The sequence below is a fragment of the Lemur catta genome, chromosome 6, assembly GCF_020740605.2.
Source record: "Lemur catta isolate mLemCat1 chromosome 6, mLemCat1.pri, whole genome shotgun sequence".
In the NCBI taxonomy this organism is placed as follows: domain Eukaryota; kingdom Metazoa; phylum Chordata; class Mammalia; order Primates; family Lemuridae; genus Lemur; species Lemur catta.
Genome location: NC_059133.1, coordinates 14,163,358 through 14,182,915, shown reverse-complemented (window position 1 = coordinate 14,182,915; position 19,558 = coordinate 14,163,358).

Here is a 19,558-nt window from a genome sequence, read left to right as displayed (position 1 = left end):
TTAAATATAACAGATATCTGTTGGGTATCTACTACGCCTGCAGGGCACCGTGCAGATGTGTGTGTGATAGAAAGATACAGGAATTTGGCATCATACAGTTCAGACACCGTAGCCCTGTAAGGACGGAGACTGTGACCCTTTGGAGGTGTATTCCCAGTTAGCCTCTGCATCTTCAGCAGCTAGCATAGTACTGGCACACAACAGGAAGTTAATAAATGCATGTTTTCAATGAAGGAAGGAAGGAAGGAAGAAAGAAAGGAAGGAAGAAGGAAGGAAGGGACCTAGATCTGAATTCACGCCCCTGCGTATGAGGACATTTTCTTCTCTGAGCCTTCGTTTCCTATTCTGTACAATAGCCTCTGACTGTAAGGATCCAATGACATGATGAGGGTCAATGCCTTTGGCAGCTGGAAAAAGGAGGCTCATCAGCTACTTAGTATAGATGACTGAGATATGTTCTTTACTGCTCAAATTGATATTTCCATTTGGAAACTAGAAAATGTTTTCTGCCATGTGTTCTAAGTCTACATGACTAGCTAAAAAGGATATTGTGGAAATAGTATAAATTCAGCATGAAGTACACACAGGGATGGTTCTCCCACCTCTTCCCCCAGTCCTGCCCTTTCCTGGCAAAAGAATAGCTTGTGCTCTTTGTTTTCACTTCATCTCCAGGTTCCCCTATGCATAAACTGAAGGAATTGATTTAGATAAACTCTAAAATCTCTTCCCTTTAAAACAGATTCTAACAGAGAAATTTTTACAAGGACATCATGGGCCCAACTGTTTTAAAGAAACTATGATATGCTGCCACCTATTGGTGATGCATTAAATTATTTTAAATTTTAAGCACAACTAAAGTTTAGCATTTAAATATTAACTACGACCTAATGGATTTACACACATAGTTACAGTAGTATCTCATTACAGTGCCAAGGGCAAGAGATGTTTTTGCAAAAGGTTGTGATAGCGGACACTTTAGGAGCCATCTGGGAATAAAATAAATACTTTGGTTACTATAGCCTTGTAGTATAGCTTAAAGTCTGTGAAAGTGATGCCTCTAGATTTGTTCCTTTTGCTTAAGGTTGCTTTGGCTATTCAGGCTCTTTTCTGGTTCCAAATGAAGCGTAGAATTATTTTTTCTAGATCTGTGAAAAATGACGTTGGTATTTTGATGGGGATTGCATTGAATCTGTAAATCACTTTGGGTAGTATGGACATTTTAACAATGTTGATTCTGCTGATCCATGAGCATAATATGTTTTTCCATTTGTTTACATCATCTGCAATTTCCTTCCTCAGTGATTCAGAGTTCTCTCTGTAGAGATCTTTTACCTCCTTGGTAAAATATATTCCTAGATATTTTATTTTCTTTGTAGCTATTGTGAAGGGTATTGAGTCTTTGATTTTGTTCTCAGCTTGACTATTGTTGGTGTATAGGAATGCTACTGATTTGTGTACATAGATTTTGTAACCTGAGACTTTGCTGAATTTATTTATCAATTCTAGGAGTCTCTTGGAGGAAATCTTTGGGGTTTTCTAGATGTAAGATCAGATCATCAGCAAAGAGTGATAGTTTGACCTCCTCTTTCCCCATTTGGATACCCTTGATTTCCTTCTCTTGCCTGATTGCTCAGCTAGGACTTCCAGCACTATGTTGAATAGAAGTGGTGACAGTGGGCACCCTCGTCTTGTTCCAGTTCTGAGTGGGAATGCTTTCAACTTTTTCCCACTCAGTATGATGTTGGCTGTGGGTTTGTCATATATGGCTTTTATAACTGTGAGGTATGTTCCATCTATGCCTATTTTGTTAAGAGTTTTTATCATAAAAGGGTGTGGAATTTTGTCAAATGCTTTTTCTACATCTATTGGGGTGATCATATGATCTTTGTTTTTGCTTCTGTTTATATGGTGAATCACATTTATGGATTTACGTTTGTTGAACCGTCTTTGCATCCCTGTGATGAAGCCCACTTGGTCGTGGTAGATTATTTGTTTGCTGTGCTGATGAATTTGGTTGCCTAGAATTTTACTGAAGATTTTTGCATCTATATTCATGAGGGATATTGGTCTATAGTTTTCTTTTTGTTGTGTCCTTTCCTGGCTTTGGTATTATATCAGGGTGATACCAACTTCATAGAATGAGTTGGGGAGGATTCCTTCCTTCTCAATGTTATGAAATAATTTCTATAGTATGAGGACCAATTCTTCTTTGTAGGTCTGATAAAATTCGGCTGTGAAACCACCTGGTCTGGGAATTTTTTTTGTTGGAAGATTTTTATTGCTGCTTCAATTTCATTACTCATAATTGGTCTGTTCAGGAGTTATATTTCTTCCTGATTGAGCCTTGGGAGATTGTGTGTTTCCAGGAATTTGTCCATTAACCAAAACAGCATGGTACTGGCACAAAAATAGAGACATAGACCAATGGAACACAACATAGAACCCAGATATAAAACCATCCACATATTGCCATCTGATCTTTGACAAAGTAGATAGCAATACACACTAGGGAAAAGAATCTCTATTCAATAAATGATGCTGAGAAAACTGGATAGCCACATGTAGAAGATTAACACAGCGTCCATATCTCTTACCACTTACAAAAATTAATTCAAGATGGATCACAGACTTAAATCTAAGACATGAAACCATGAGAATTCTAGAAGAAAATGATGGAAAAACTCTTCTAGATATCAGCCTAGGCAAAGGATTTATGAACAAGACCCCAAGAGCAATTATAGCAACAACAAAAATAAATAAATGGGACTTGATTAAATTAAAAGGTGTCTACACAGCCAAGGAAACAATTAACAGCAAATAGACAACCTACAGAATGGGAGAAAATATTTGCATGCTATACATCCAATAAAGGGATGATAACCAGAATCTACAAAGAACTCAGGCAAATCAGCAAGAAAAAAATCAAACAACCCTATTAAAAAGTGGGCAAAAAACATGAACAGAAGCTTTTCAAAAAAAGATAGACTAATGGCCTATAAACATAAGAAAAAATGCTCAAGCCAACATGCCTGGCTAATTTTCTGTTTCTTTCTATTTTTTTTTTTTTTTTTTCTGGAGAGATAGGGTCTTCCTACATTGTTGCTCAGACTGGTCTCAAACTCCTGGGCTCAAATAACCCTCCTGCTTGTGTCTCAAAGTGCTAGAATAGATTGTTATATAGTCAAATTTATCAATTGTTTTAATGGCACCTGAATTTTGAGTCATAGTGAAAAGGATTTTCCCAAGCCCGTGGCTATAAGGAATTTCACCCTTGTTTTCCTCTAGTACTTTTGTGAAGAAAGGACCCAATTTTCTTTTTCCCAAATGACTACTGAGTTGTGCAACACTATTTATTTACAAAAGCACTTTTACTCGACAAAATGAAGATGCTACCTTTATCGTACAGAAAATTCCCACACATATTTGGGTCTTCTTCAAGATTTTCCATTGGTCTGTTGTCTGTTATTGTACATTTTTTTAATTATTGATACCTCATAGCATGTTTAATATCTGATAGGACTAGTTTCCTCTCATTTTCTTTCTCAGAGTTTTCTTGGCTACTTTTGCTTATTTATTTTTTCATACTAACTGTAAGTATGCCCATCACCAGCTTGCACAGATTTTAAAAAATGACTGGCAATTTTATTGAGATCAGATTTAATGAATTCACAAATAGTGAATTATTTTTTATGATGTTCAAATTGTCCTATCTTTGCCAATAAAAATCACTTTAAGTAGGCTCCTGAGTTCTTTTTACATTAAAAAAAATTGGTTATAAAAAATTTCAAATGTACACAAAATGGAGAGGATAGAACACTACATCCCCGCATATACACATCACCCAGCTTTAATGATTATCAACTAACTGCCAGTCTTGTATCATGTAAACCCCCACAAACACCCCCCAGCCACAGATTATTTTTTGGCAAATCCCAGATATAATATTATTTAATTCAACAATATTACAGTAGGTAGTAAATTATAAGTACTCTTTTAAAAAAACATAGCCACAATATCACTGATACACTAAAAATAATGTTAAAATAATTCCTTAGTGTCATTAAATATCCAGTCAGTGTTCAAATTTCCCTTAGTATCTTAAAAAAAACAGTGGTTTGTTCAAAATGGTTTACAAATGAACTCCATAACTTCATTTGGTTGATGTCACTCTTAAATCTCTTTTAATCTGTAAGTTCCCCCTCCAATTCTTTTCTTTTTTTCCCCTTGCAGTTTATTTGTTGAGGTCATTTTTCCTATAGAACTTCTCATAGTCTGGATTTGTTGATTGCCTCCCTGTGCTATTGTTCTACATGTTTCCCTCTGTCCCTGTAGTTTTTAAAAATCTCTGATAATATCTGGAGGTTTGCTCGGACTCCAGTTTGAAATTCTCCTTCATAGGTAAAGGTATGTACTTCCATCACGAGACATTTGATATTTGCTTGTCTTTTTTTAAATTTCAAAATATTAATGGGGGTACAAGTGTTTTTGTTGCATGGATAGCTTTATAATGCTTTAGTCAGGGTGGTAAGTGTGCCCATCACCTGACTATTGTTCATTGTACCAGTTAGGTAGGTTTTTACTCTCCCCTCCTCCCCACTTGCCTGTCTTTTTTTGAGTGTTAGTGGCTTGGTACATTCGTTATTTCATTAATGGTTTGCAGAATGGTGATGTCATAATTTTATCAATCCTTCTTTTATTAACCAGGATACTTCTATAAAGAGAAGACTTTCTTTCATCAAACATTTGATTGTCCTGAGCTACGGTTCATACAAGAACGACAGGTCAAATGCTTGATTCTTTCCCTTTACTTACTGATTTTCAGAAAGATTAGCTGGTTCGCTAGCAACCTCCAAAAATGACTATGAGTTTTTTGGTTTGAATAACATTATAAACTCACAGATTTAATGATATTTGATGTACTTCACTGTAGCTGTCATTTTTATTGATGCTCAAATTGTCCCACTTTTGGCCAGTGGAAGCCTCTTCAATCTGGCTTCTGAGTCTTTTTGACAGGACTTTAGTAATCCTTAGTAAAATTTTAATCTCCTTCTTTTCTTGAATAGTCGCATATTAAAGTGTACACTTTTTTCTACCTTGCTTTTTTTCACTTAATGGTATATTCCAGAACACCCCCCACCCCCATGGTATTATACAGAGATTTTCCTTATTCCTTTGCACAGGTGCCTATGATTCTATTATGTGGATGCACAACAGTTTATTCACTAGTCTCCTGCTCATGAATATCTGCACTGTTTCCAGTCTTTCGCTATTACAAATCGTGCCGCAATGATCAACCTTGTGTGTATATCTTTTCATGTTTTTGCCAGTGAGTCTTTGGGATACATTCCTGGAAGTTAGATTTCTGGGTCAAAGAGTATTTGCATATGTAATTTTGCTATATGTTGCTAAGTTCTTCTCCATGAGGCTTGTACCATTTTTGCATTCCTATCAGCAATATATGAAAGTGCCTATTAACTACAGCCTGATAACAAAGTGTATTTGTCAAACTTGGATTTTTGCCAATCTGATATGTGAAAAATGAGATTTTTACTATGAGCCAAGGTAAGCATATTTTCCAATGTCTTTGCATTTCTTTTTCTGTGAACTATCTCATCTCATTCATTTTTCTATGAGATTCTTGGTCTTCATCTTTTCTATTTTAAAAAATTCTTTATATGTTAAGAACATTAACCCTTTGTGATGTAAGTTACGGGTAAAATGAGATCTTATTGGCGGACTCTAATCCAATATGACAGATGTCCTTAGAAGAAGAAGAAGAGATTAGGACACAGACACAGGGGAAGAGCATGTGAAGACAAAGAGAAGGCCATCTACAAGCCAAGAAGAAAGGCTTCAGAAGAAACCAACCCTGCCAACATCTTGATTTCAGACTTGTAACCTCCAAAATAATAAGAAAATAAATTTTTGTTGCTTAAGCCACTTAGTCTGTGGTACTTTGTTATGGTAGCCCTAGAAAATGAATACACAAGTTTTTAAAAGTCTTATCAGATTTATCAATATTTTCCCTTATTGCTTCTAGGTCTTGAGCACAGTTAAGAAATATCCCCCACTCCCAACAGAGAAATTCACCTTTGTTTTCTTCTAGTATTTGTATCATTTCCTTTTTCCCCATAAATATTTAATTTTAGAAAAATTTTAGATTAACAGAAGAGTTGCAAGGATAGTAGAGTGTTTCTGTATACCCTTCATCGAGTTTACCCTATTGTTAACATTTTATATCTCTGTGATACATTCATGAAAACTAAGGAACCAACATTGACACCTGGCTGTTAACTAAACTCCACACCTTATTTGGATTTCACTAGGTTTTTTCTAATGTTGTTTTTCTATTCTGGGATCCCATCCAGGATACCATATTATGTTTATTTGTCATGTCTTCTCGGGTGCCTCCAGTTTGTGACAGTTTCTCAGACTTTCCTTGTTTTTGATGACCTTGACAATTTATAGGAGTACTGGTCATCTATTTTGTAGAATATCCCTCCATTGGGGTTTGTCTGGTGTTTTCCTCATGTGTAGACTTGGGTTATGGGTTACTGAAAGATCACAGAGGGAGAGTGTCATTCTCTTCCTATCCTATCAAGAGCATATGATATTAACACGACTTGTCATTGATAATGTTAATTTTGATCATCTGGCTGAGGTACAGTTTGCCAGGTTTCTCCACCATAAAGTTACATTTTTTCCTTCCCTTTTAATACCATATTCTCTGGAAGCCCAGCACACATTCAAGTCTTTTATTAAGACTTTTTTTAAAAATCTTTTTTTTAATATTTTAAATTATTATGGGTACATAATAGTTGTATCTCTTTATAAGGTATATGTGATGTTTTGATACAATGTGAATTAATGAAATCAGCATAAGTGGGGTATCCATCACCTCAGGCATTTATCATTTATTTGTGTTAGGTACATTCCAATTCCACTCTTTTAGTTATTTTAAAGCATACCCTAACTAATTGTTGATTATAGTCACTTTGTTGTACTATCAAATATTATTCATTCTATCTAACCATCTAACTATATTTTTGTACCCATTAATCACCTCTACTTTATCCTCCCTTCTGCTACCCTTTCCATCCTCTAGTAACAATTGTTCTACTCTGTCTCCAAGAGATCAATTGTTTTTAATATTTAGCTCCCACACGTGAGTGAGAACATGTGAGATATGTCTTTCTGTGCTGGGCTTATTTCACTTAACATAACGTTCTCCAGTTCCCTCCGTGTTGTTGCAAATGGCAGGATTTCATTCTTTTCTGTGGCTATATAATATTGCACTGTGTATATGTACCACAATTTCTTCATCCACTCATCCACTGATGGACACTTAGATTGATTTCATATCTTGGCTGTTGTGAATAGTGCTGCAATAAACATGGGGGTGCAGCTATCTTTTCAATATACTGAATTCTCATCCTTTGGACATATACTCAGCAGTGGGATTTCTGGGTCCTAAGGTAGTTGTATGTTTAGTTTTTTGAGGAATCTCAGTACGGTTTTCCATAGTGGTTGCATTAATTTGCATTCCCACCAACAGCGTACAAGGGCTCCCCTGTCTTCACATCCTCATCAGCATTCATTATTACCTGTCTTTTTGATAAAAGCCATTTTAACTGGGGTGAGACGGTATCTCACTGTAGTCTTGATTTGCATTTCTCTGATGACTAATGATGTTGAGCATTTTTTCAAGCTCCCCTCTTTGTTGGAAAAGTTCCAGGTTTGGCCACTGGGAGATCTTTGGGGTTGGCTCCTGTGTCCCTTTGATATGCCTCTCTCCTTTTGCTTTTTGAGCACATCTTTACTTTCTGGAACTAAAAGATGTTTCAGGCTCATCTTGTATGTTCTCTGTCCTAACTCTAGAATTAGCCACTTCTCCAAGCCCTAGATCCTTTTAATGGAGAATGGTACTAGAAATGAGCACTGAAAGCCATTCTTTACATTTAGATACTTGATCCATTTGGAACTTACCCTGGTACACAGTGTGAAGAATGGATCTACTTTTATCTTTGTCCATATGTTCATACAGTTATCCCGATAGTATTTTCTTTTTCTTTATTATTTTTTGTAGAGACAGGCTCTATGTTTCCCAGGCTGGTCTCAAACTGCTGGCATCATCAATCCTCCCACCTTGGCATCCCAAAATGTTAGGATTATAGGTATGAGGCACTATGCCTGGCCTTATATTATTTATTTTAGTTTTTAGAGACATGGTCTTGCTCTGTCACCCAGGCTGGAGTGCAGTAACCTCATCATAGCTCACTGCAGCCTCGAACTCCGGGGCTCAAGTGATCCTCCTGCCTCAGCCTCCTGAGTAGCTTGGACTACAGGCACACACCACACGCTCAGCTAATTTTTGTATTTTTGTAGAGATGGCATCTCACTCTTGCTCAGGGTGGTCTCAAACTCCTGGCCTCAAGTGGTCCTCCTGCCTTGGCCTCCCAAAGTGCTAGAATTATAGCCGTGAGCCAATGTGCCTGGCCTTATTGTCTTATTTTAAGAAATTGCCATAGCTACCCCAAACTTCAGCAACCACCACCTTGATCAGTCGGGAGCAAGACCCTCCACCTGCAAAATGATTATGACTGTCTGAAGGCTCAGATAACCATTAGCATTTTTTATCAATAAAGTATTTTTAACTTAAGGTATGTACCTTTTTTTTTTTTTTAAGAAATAATGCTATTAGACTGGGCACAGTGACTCATGTTAGTAATCCCTACATTTTGGGAGGTCAAGGCAGGAGAATCACTTGAGGCCAGGAGTTTGAGACCAACAGGGACAACACAGCTGAACCACATATCTACAAAAAAAAATTTAAAAATTAGCCAGACGTAGCACGTGCCTATAGTCCTAGCTACTCTGGAGACTGAGTCGGGAAGATCGCTTGAGCCCAGGACTTGGAGGCTACAGTGAGCTATGATTACACCACAACATTCCAGCCTTGGTGAATGAGTGAGACCTTATCTCTTTAAAAAAAAAAAGTAAGACAGAAATGCTATTGCACACTGTATAGTATAAACATAACTTTTATATACAAGCACTGGGGAAAAAAATTTGTGTGACTCTTCTCACTGCAGGGATCTGGAAATGAATGAGCAATATCTCCAAGGTATGCCTGTATTTATAGAAAGAAATATATACATATATATAATATATTATATATGTACCCGAATGCATACATAAAATCTGCTAATTTTAGTAGTTTTAGAGGGCATTCATGAAAGAATATTTCTTGCGCCTCTCAGAATAGGTATGTGCCTCTTGAACTTGGATATATATTTGCAACATTCAGATAAAAATGCAAATGTAAGTAATTAAAATGTGATTTTTATTTGCTTTTCATGGAAAGTTGAGTATTTAAATTATATTGAATAGTTTTTTGATAGAATTTATGAAACTATATACTTAAAATTTAAGATGATGTGGATTCTTGTTAGAATCTGCAACTTCATTGGAAAATTATTTCAAGTATTTTCCTACAATCACAATTTCCCTAAATAAATTTACTTTAAATACAATCATGTTGCCATAATTTACACAAATGATTTCTCTAAAAGGTGATCCTCTTGATGTTATATTTTAGAGTATACATTTAAAGACTGTCGGTAACAACTGTCAGGTGTTGAGTTCACTAGCTAGTGTTCATTTTGATTCTTGAGCTTTGGTTAATAAACCTTTCCTTCTTTTTGAGTTCCACCTGATTTGTCTTGTTTTTAGCTAAATGGGTCACACAGCTCTAAAACTTACTATTTATGGAAACTAACATTAAAATAAAAATCCAGGCCAATACATATGTAAATTATGGCTGTCCTACATTGGGATAAGTTGCCAACTCTGCCTTTAGATGCAATATCTAATGTAACAATCAAGTTTACTTAATGGCAACAAATTAGTATGTGCTCTCCACAGACAAACATTGATAGTGCCTTCATCCAGGGAAAAAGTGAGAGGAAAATATCTCATTTTGTATACTTAAATTGTTTCAGTGATAAATACTACATTTTTGAAAAAATCAATTTCTTACAAGTAAAGTTGACGTCTAATGCATGTTTATAAAGTTATTTGTATTTTTACTGAAGTTGTGATTTTTAATTAACTTTTTAATTACAAATTTAACATATGCAATTGTCTATGCATTTTAAGTTAAACTGACTAAAATGTCTTGAGACATATATTTGTCTGTATTATGAACAGTAAACAATCTGTTTGAGATGTTAGGTTTTATCACCTACTGTTGTATTTTCAAAGAAAGACAAATATTGTTGTAAGAAGTAATTATAAATGGGAATTGATATTTTATTTTATTTTGTTTTGTTTTGTTTTTTTTGAGACAGGGTCTCACTCTGTCGCTGGGTAGAGTGCAGTGGCATCATCATAGATCACTGCAACCTCAAACTCCTGGGCTCAAGCAATCCTCCTGCCTCAGCCGCCCGAGTAGCTGGGATTACGGGTGCACGCCATGATGCCTGGCTAATTTTTCTATTTTTAGTAGAGATGGGGTCTGGCTCTTGCTCAGGCTGGTCTCGAACTCCTGACCTCAAGCTATCCTCCCATCTCGGCCTCCCAGAGTGCTAGGATTACAGGTGTGAGCCACTGTACCTGGCCGATACTTGATATTTTAAAAGATAGACTTGTTTGCTTTTGTGTATTATACTTGAATACTTTTTAAAAAATGTATTTTCATAGCTTAAAAAAGGTTAAGCTCCCTCTTTTTCCTATTCCCCTTCTCCCTATTCTTTCCCCTTTTCTTCTGAATTATGAACAATTCAGTCCAAGGCCATTCAAAGGAACTGGCAAGGTTGGCTTCCGTGGCAGGGTAGGGAGACAGGCTTGGGGGAAGATGTCCACGTGGGGTGGGGGCGGCACGGAGTTTCGGAACCCACTGAGATTGAAGAGGATGTCGGCGTAGGAGGGTATCCACATGTCAGAGGAAACTGTGGTGGTGATGAGAGATTGATCACATAGAGTGGGATTGATCAAATAAGTAAATACTGTCCACTAAAGATAATGGGAACCAGGTTTCTCACTATCAAAGAAGGGATGGACAAATATGTTAAGGGAGAAAGCAAAAATGAACCCTGTGGTGTTGATTTGAACTGATATTGGTATCAACAGGGGGTTGTCAATATATAGACATATAGAAATAAGTATAGATGTAAGTGTGTGTGTGTGTGTGTACAACTTAATAGTAACAAGCCTACCCAGTGCCAGATCTTGGTTTCTACATACCATTCTCCACTAAAAGAACTTTTCATCAGGACTTTCCTTGATAAAATGGATGATTTTGATAAAATGGTTGGAGCAGAGAAAATGCAAAGTAAAGCTCAAACATCTTCTTGTGCTGGGAAGTTAGAAACCACTCAGAGTTATGGGGACATATCAAAAAGACATAGAAACCAACTTGAAGGGGCTCGCCAAATCTGGGCCAATTTGAGCATCAAAATGATGAAATAAATTATAACCAATTGAATAAAATAGGAATCTATGAGTCCATATTGATATGAATAAGAAAATGAATAAATTGAAAGTTTGATGAGTGATAGAAATATTTACAAAGAATCTAAATTGACCCTAAAATACTCCTTATAATGGAAAGAGACCAAGTTGCCCTTAATAGTTGGCAAATTTACAATTTTTTCCCCTGGCATCAGTGGAAATGGGAGCATCTGGACAAATTACTGAAAATAGAGTGTGCTGTATGTTTTATACATTTGGGTATAGTGTGCCAAATTTAGATTCTGCTACACTGATCAACAATTTGATCAAAGACGTCCATGTTCCTCAGCCCCTATGAGGCTCTAACAGCCCCAGCAGATTCAATCTATGCCCAGGACTCAAAAGCCTAAAGGGAGAAGAGGCTGTGCCTTCAACTGTCTATCACAATACAAACAGCTACCATGTATTGAGTATTTACTCTGTGGGTGAGCAGTATAATACATCATGTTAACTCAATAATCACCACAATCTTAGGAGATGAGGACTATTAGTTCACATTTTTAAGATGGGGAAAAGGAAGTTCAGTAAAGTTAAGGAACTTGACCAAAGTAGCCGAGTCATCATTAAAACTTGTTTGATTACAGCACCTAGACTTTGAGGCACTATACCATATTGCCTAGTTAAGTCACCCCAAAACTCAGGTTTAATTATTCAAGGCTTCAGGAATCTTGAGAGTAGGAGGACGTGCACTGTTAAGGCAACCCATCAGAGATCAACCGAGCTAGGGAGATGAAGGTAACGTTATCTCCCTGACAGATACATTCCTGTTCAAATGTTGTCTCTCCTATAATCTATTCTTCTAAAAAGCAACTGGTAATGGAACTAGTGGTGTATTTCAGGACTATTAACTAGCACAGAGGCTCTGAAAAGCTAATTATTCTCTTGACAAATGAATGATTAGACCCATATAAGGCTTTGCCCTGAAAGCGAGGAAGGAAAGTGGGTCAATCAGTCACTGATACAAATTTTAACTTGGCAGTTTTAGATCTAGGGACAGAATACTGTTGGCTCCTTCACATTCTGATAAAGTATTGGTAGCTATTTCCCTCACATTCAACGTGAATATAAAAAACAGATTTCAAAAAAAGTTGCCCCCAAACAGGTTCTCCTCCTCTTAGAACCCATTTGCCTTTGCAAAGTGTTTGATAATGCTTTTCAAGTTAGGAGAAATCCACATACCCTGTTTACAGAATACTTTTGTGTGTGTGTGTGTGTGTGTGATAGGGTCTCACTCTGTCACCCAGACTAAAGTGGCCTGATCTTAGCTCATGGTACCCTCAACCTCCTGGGCTCCAATGATCCTCCCACCTCAGCAAAATGCTAGGATTAAAGGCACAAGTCACTTCGCCCAGCCTAGGGCTTGATTTAAGGTGCTAGATATTCCTAGGCTTTTCTTCACCTGTAACAGAGGGACCATGCCCCTCAGCATGCATACAGCATTGCTTAAACCATGAGGTGAGCAAACTCTTCCCAAACACAGGCCAAACTGAGAGGATCTCTTACTGTAGTTCACACAAATCCCAGTCAAATGATACCATGTTCCGTGGGCATGTGGAAAATTTAACTCCGTAAGCCTCTTTCTCATGGTAAACATACATATTCTTTCAACCCACCTATTGCAGGTGACAATAAAGACCCCATGGCCCAGTTTTGGGCTGCTCTACTCTATACTTTTTTTTTAAAGCTCCCCTGTTCCCATCTTCACCAATCCCCATTTAACTTTTTACCATTGATAAGGGTTATGCTGGGTGAGCTCTGACACCATTTTGGGTGCTTTGCCCCACGGTGAAGTGAAGTTTATTACTGGTCCCAGCCCTCTCCCTTCCTGGTGTTCTTTCTTTCTTTTTTTAAGAGACAGAGTCTTGCTATGTTGCCAGGCTGAACTCGAACTCCTGGGTTCAAGCGATCCTTCTGCCTCAACCTCCCAAGTAGCTGGGACTACAGGCACACATGCTTGGCTTTCTTCCCTGGTTATAACATCTATACTGGATGTGGGTGGAAAAACTGTGGTCGCTCCTCTCTGACAATTTATAATTATCCAGCTCAAGCCCTTATAAAAGTGGGCACTCAATACTTATTACAAGATAACTTCCCTCTTCTCCCTGTCCCAGCAGCTTTCTCCAGCCCACGTCCATTTCCATCTTTCCTGTATTCATTTAGTCCTCACTTTTTCATTTTGGCATCTATTTGTATTATTCTTTAATAATTTGTAAATGCTTATTGGGCATATGTTTTGTCCTTCCCAAGAGTGTAAACTCAACTTCTTAAAGTTAAGATTTATATCCTTTATTTTCTAGTGCTCGACATACAGGTGGTGAATAAGAAAAGCCTGATATTTTGGTTCTCCTGGTTATAAGCAACAAAGGCTACAGTTCCTTCAAGCAATGAGGGAGACTACCGGAGAGTCCAGACAAAGCCAAACAGCCAACAGGAAGAGTAGACCTGAGGCAGAATCAAGCTATAAACGTATTTAGTGTTCCAGTACTCTAGAGCTGTGGTCCTCAACCCCTGGGCTGTGGCCCGTTAGGAACTAGGCTGCACAGCAGGAGGTGAGCGGCAGGTTACTGAGTAAGCTTCATCTATATCTATAGCCGCTCCCCATCGCACGCATTGCTGCATAAGCTCTGCCTCCTGTCAGATCAGCGGCAGCATTAGATTCTCACAGGAGCACGAACCCTACTGTAAACTGCACACTTGAGGGATCTAGGTTGCAGGCTCCTTATGAGAATCTAATGCCTGATGATCTGAGATGGAGCTAAGGTGGTGATGCTAGCACTGGGGTTGTCTGCAAATACAGATTATCATTAGCAGAGAGGTCTGACTGCACAGTAAATGTAATGAGTTGAATCATCCCGAAACCATCCCCTGACCCCTGGTCTGTGGGAAAATAGTCTTCCATGCAACTGGTCCCTGGTACCAAAGAGATTGGGGACTGCTGCTCTAGAGGATAGAATCGGGGTAGAAAGCAGACTCAAACTGAGGTTCTCAAGTTACTCTACTGGTTAATACAGTGGGAAGGGCTCTCAAGAGCAAAAAGCAGCCAACAGTGGTCAAGTGTGATAAGCAATTAGGCAAAAATGTAAAAGCAAATTTAGCATCTTCAAACTTAGGTTGTAGTACCAAAATTACTGTAAAGTGCTGCCCATTATGAGCGTTATGTGGCTGCTCACCTTTAGGCCAATCTTCATATTTCATGGTGCCAGGTGGCTCTATCTCATCTCAACTGGTTTTTCTCCCCCATTTCAACATCTTTTTCAAATCAGGATTATTAAGGTATACTTTATGGACAGTAAAACTGCTTTTTTAGTATACAGTTCTATGAGTTTGGGCAGATGTATACACAACACTCTCATCATCCTCCCAAATTCCCTCAAGCCTTTACAGTCAACCCCTACTATCTTCTAGGCAACTACTTATCTGATTTTTTCCCCTATGGTTTTGCCTTTTCCAGAATGTCATGTAAGAGGAATCATATAGTATGCAGATTTTTTAGTCTTGCATCTTTCACTTAGAATAATGCATTTGAAATTTATTTTGTGTGTGTGGGAGTAGTTTGTTCCTGTTATTGCTAAGTAGATTCCATTGTATATATATACCACCATTTGCTTATCCATTCACCAATTAAAGGGCACCAATTATGGTAACTATATGTATAACTTTATAAGAAACTGCCAAACCATTTTCCCAAGTGTTTGTACACTTCTGCATTTCCTACCAACAATGTCTCAGGGTTGTAGTTGCTCTCCATCCTCAACAGCATTTGGGATTTTTTTTTTTTTTTGAGACACTGTCTTGCTATGCTTGTTCAGGCTGGTCTCAAACTCCTAGACACAAGTGATCCTTCCGCCTCAGCCTCTGAGCTAACAGGAATTATAGGCATATGCCATTGCGTTTGACTGGAATTATTTTTATTTCAACCAAGTAGTGATTTTCATTATGGCTTTGGTTTGCACTTCCATAATGACCACGATGTTGAGCATCTTTTCATTTGCTTACTTGCCATCTCTGTATCTTCTTCGGTGAAGTGATCATTCAATTACGTACACATTTTAAAATTGGGTTGTCTTCTGAGTTGCAAGAATTCTTTATATATTCTGAATATAGTCACTTATTAGATACATATTTTGCAAATATTTTCTCTCAATCTGTTGCTTGTCCTTTCATTTTGTCATCCAAAGAGCAAGAGTTTTATAAATTTATAGTTTTTCTTTTGTGAATAATGTATTTTGTATCTTAGAAATCTTTGCCTAATCCAAGATCACAAAGATTTTCTCCTACGTTTTCTTCTAAAAGTTTTATAATTTTACATTTAGATATCCATTCTGAATTATTCTGCATATGGTGTGAGGCATGAGTTGACTTTTTTTGTTTTGCAAACTAATGTCCAATTATTCCAGGATCATGTTTCTTTTCACTATCTTTTAATAAAGCTCCATTTATTAGACACTCTATATAGAATCCACAAAAAAGGATGCGAGCCTTCTAGCTTTGTTGTGACAATCTTATGGCTGGAGATGGAAGGATAGTTTCTAGTTCCTTTGACTGGCAAGAAATGCCTAATAAGTATGCTTTCCACTCAGTAGAAATGCATGATATAGAATAGCCCAGAAAGAATTATCAATGCTCTCTAGCCAAAATCACCAGGAATACATTTGTGGTTGAACAAGTTTAGCTTACTACTTATTGCAGCAAGGGAGACCACCGCATGGGGAGCCATGGGATATCTCAGTAAAAGAGGGTTATAAAGGACTTGATATTTAGGTTTGCATTAGGTTGATTTGGTGGAGGTTTTAAGGAAGTAGAATTTTGCTCTATACTCTAAATAGGATATTGTCAGGAGGTAGAGGCAATTCTATAATTGGGTATCTCAATAAATCTTATCTAGAAAGAGTCTTATCTTATCTAAGACTAGAATGAGGCTAAAGCTATAACCGATAAAGAGGGAACAGCCACTTTTATTAGTTTGGCATTTTCATTTTGTGTATTCCATTTGGTAGCTTGGACAGCATTCATGTTTTTGTCTATGTTCAGACATGACTAGAGAGTAGTCTTATTTTTGTCTTGATCCATTGTGATCATGGAGTGGCCTTGTCTAATGCTGATATTCTCAAAAATTGTTTTTGTTCAACAGAACACCAAGGCCTAGCTGTGCCAGCATCTACTGGATGCTGGATGTCAGGGACTGCTCTTCTCTTTCTCAGAATATAGTGGTTAAGAACTTGGGGTCTAGAGTCAGACAAAATTGAGTGTGATTCTATAGTCTGTTCTTTACTAGGTGTGGGACCTTATATAACTTCTCTTTACCTCAGTTTTATGAATATAGAGAATATAATATACTTACCTGACTGGATTGTTGAAAGAAACGGGATAGAGGCTAAGAGCTTATGTCAAATAAATCTTAATTATAATAATTATGTCACAGGAAAAATTAAGAAGGATATTGGGGCAGGGAAAGGAAAACCAAGAATAGCCCATGCAATAGTGCCAGGAAAGGCAAAGTGCAGTAAGAGAGTCAGGATAGAAAAGCATAATTATTTACATTGGTGGTAATCTACATAAGGCTATTAATCATTCAGAATGTATTACATTCACGAAGACATGGTAAAACATAGGACCTACCAGTAATTTGTCACTTAAATGAGTCTACATAGAAATACTGGCAAGAGTATTTGACAACTCAACAATGAAAACTATTATTGTGCATATGACAGGAGGTAGATTCTTGTGTTGGGTAGAAGGTTGGCCCGGATCCCCTTAAATTTCAATGTACTATCAGCCTACAAGTAATTTACTTCTTGCTTTCACATTTCTGGTTTCTGGCTTGTTTCTTTCTGGCCCTAACTTTTGGAACACATTAAGCAATGTAACACATAATTTCTCCAGTTTTTCAATAAGGCAAGAGATTCTCTGTGTGTAACCAACTGGAGGAAAACTCAGCCATTTAAGAGGCTGGATAACTGATACGTGTGTATTAAGAATTTATTCTGTTAAAAGTTATTGCCTGAAGACACAAAGGACTCATTATTTTAAGACATTACAAAATCTTTAAATTACATTCAGAAATAAATGTTTCATTTTAATAATCTAAGAAAGGGAGTTCACAGAATGGGAATCGAGAATTGAGAGGTATTCAGCCTATAAAACGAAGACTAAGGCTTGACTTCCTTGCGGCTCCTTCTGTTGCAACAAGGTACCCCAAATCAAGATAGTATCATACAGAAGCCATTCCATCAAGATCATCGTATTTGTTCTGACTTTAGACCTAGGAGTAGGTGAGCACTGAGTGGTGCTACTCATTTTTATAGGTAAAAAAATTGAGACAATAGAACATGACTAGGGTCAGACTTATAAGAAATGCATAAATACCTATACTTGTAGGATCAGAAGGTCTCCCACAACCTCCCCAAAGAGCTTTTTTATGTCTTGGCTGGTTTATAAGACACATTCAATCACCACTTTGAATTATGGCTTTAATAACTGTAAAAATGCAAAATCTCCTGGGAGTGGCTACAATAATTAAATTCTCTTGTAGGAAGAAGTACAAGGGGAAGAAGAAACAAAACGTAATTGTGCCCTTCATAATTCTGCCCAGAGTTCAACCTTGAAAGGTCACATATTAAGAACACAGGTTTCTGTGATAATAAGAAAATGGAGGAGGTATCCATCCCTTCACATACTGGGTACAGGGAACAATCCAAAGATCCTGCTAATCATCCACCCCGTATGTTGAGGTGACAATTATTTTAGTTTCCTTTTTACTCTCTGGAAAACTAAAATATCTTGATAGTCTCAGCACAGTGGTCTAAGTGGACTTAATTCACTGAGTTGATAAATGAATGATTGGGCCGAAACCATAAACTATATATAGTCCATTCCATTTAAGACCTGGATCAAAATTAGCTTCTTCCAGGATGCTTTCTTTGCTTAGCACGTCCTTTTCTGAGCCCTGTCAACAGTCATTATTCAGCTCCACCACCCTGATTATTTTGCATTTGAAAACATTTTGTGGTTTTTTTTTTTTCTTCATATGTATGTTTTGACTTTATGTGTATTTTCTGCTTCATGTACAGGACTTCGCAGTTTATAAACCCCTTTCATACCCACCATCTCTTTTGATCCTCACAAAAAAAACCTATGATGAATTTATTGCCATCTTCAATTTTTAAGTGTGGAAAGAGTCAAAGAAAATTAATAGATACCATTTATCTAGTTAAGCTGCTTCAGTCCTCAAAATCACCTTCTGGGGTGGCTCCTGCACCTCGGGGTGAGCCGCCTCACGTCACAGGCAGAGCCGGCCGGGTCGGAGCCCAGAAACCGCGTGCTCTGGGCTCCGCCCTCTCCACGCCGTCCCGACCCGCAGGGATGGCCCTCGCCGAGGCGGGGACGACCTGAAGAGGGATCTAGTCAGGGAGCAGAGAGGAAGTGGCGCAAAGCCAGGTTTTCTAATTTCCAAGTCACTTCTCTTTTTGCTACGAAACACACCCACTCCCTTCACCAAATTTCGAGCGCTGGGCGAGCGCCCCGCACCGCACTAAGCGGTGGGTGACGACGACCCAGACAAGTTTTTACTCCCAAGGAGCTCAGTTCTAGGGCAAGGAAGAGTTAAAAAAAAAAAAAAAAAGCCCGAAAAACACAAACATAAGCACCGACTCTCCTCACTCCTATCACTTGGTCACAAAGGCGTGCACAGAGCCCCGACGTGACCGGCTGAGAGGAGGCCTAGCTCGTCACTCCCCTGAGGGCAGGAGGTCAGGCACAAGGCTAAGGCCTCCGGCGAAGAAAAAGCTGGAGAAACTGGCGACCGTCCCACCTTCCCTGGGGCGAAAGTTCTGAATTCCGACGACCGTTACTCGGCGGCTGAACGATTACTGCGAGCAGCCGCGGAGGTTAAGCTCACGGTCCCGGGCTTCGCGCCCTTCGCGCGATCTGATTGGACCGTGGAGAGAAGGGGGCGGGGAGACCCCGGCAGGACGCGCGCGCAGGCCGGCTGGGGGTTCCCACGGAGGCACCCAGGGGGCGAAGGGGCGGGAGCAGGCCTCGGAACGTC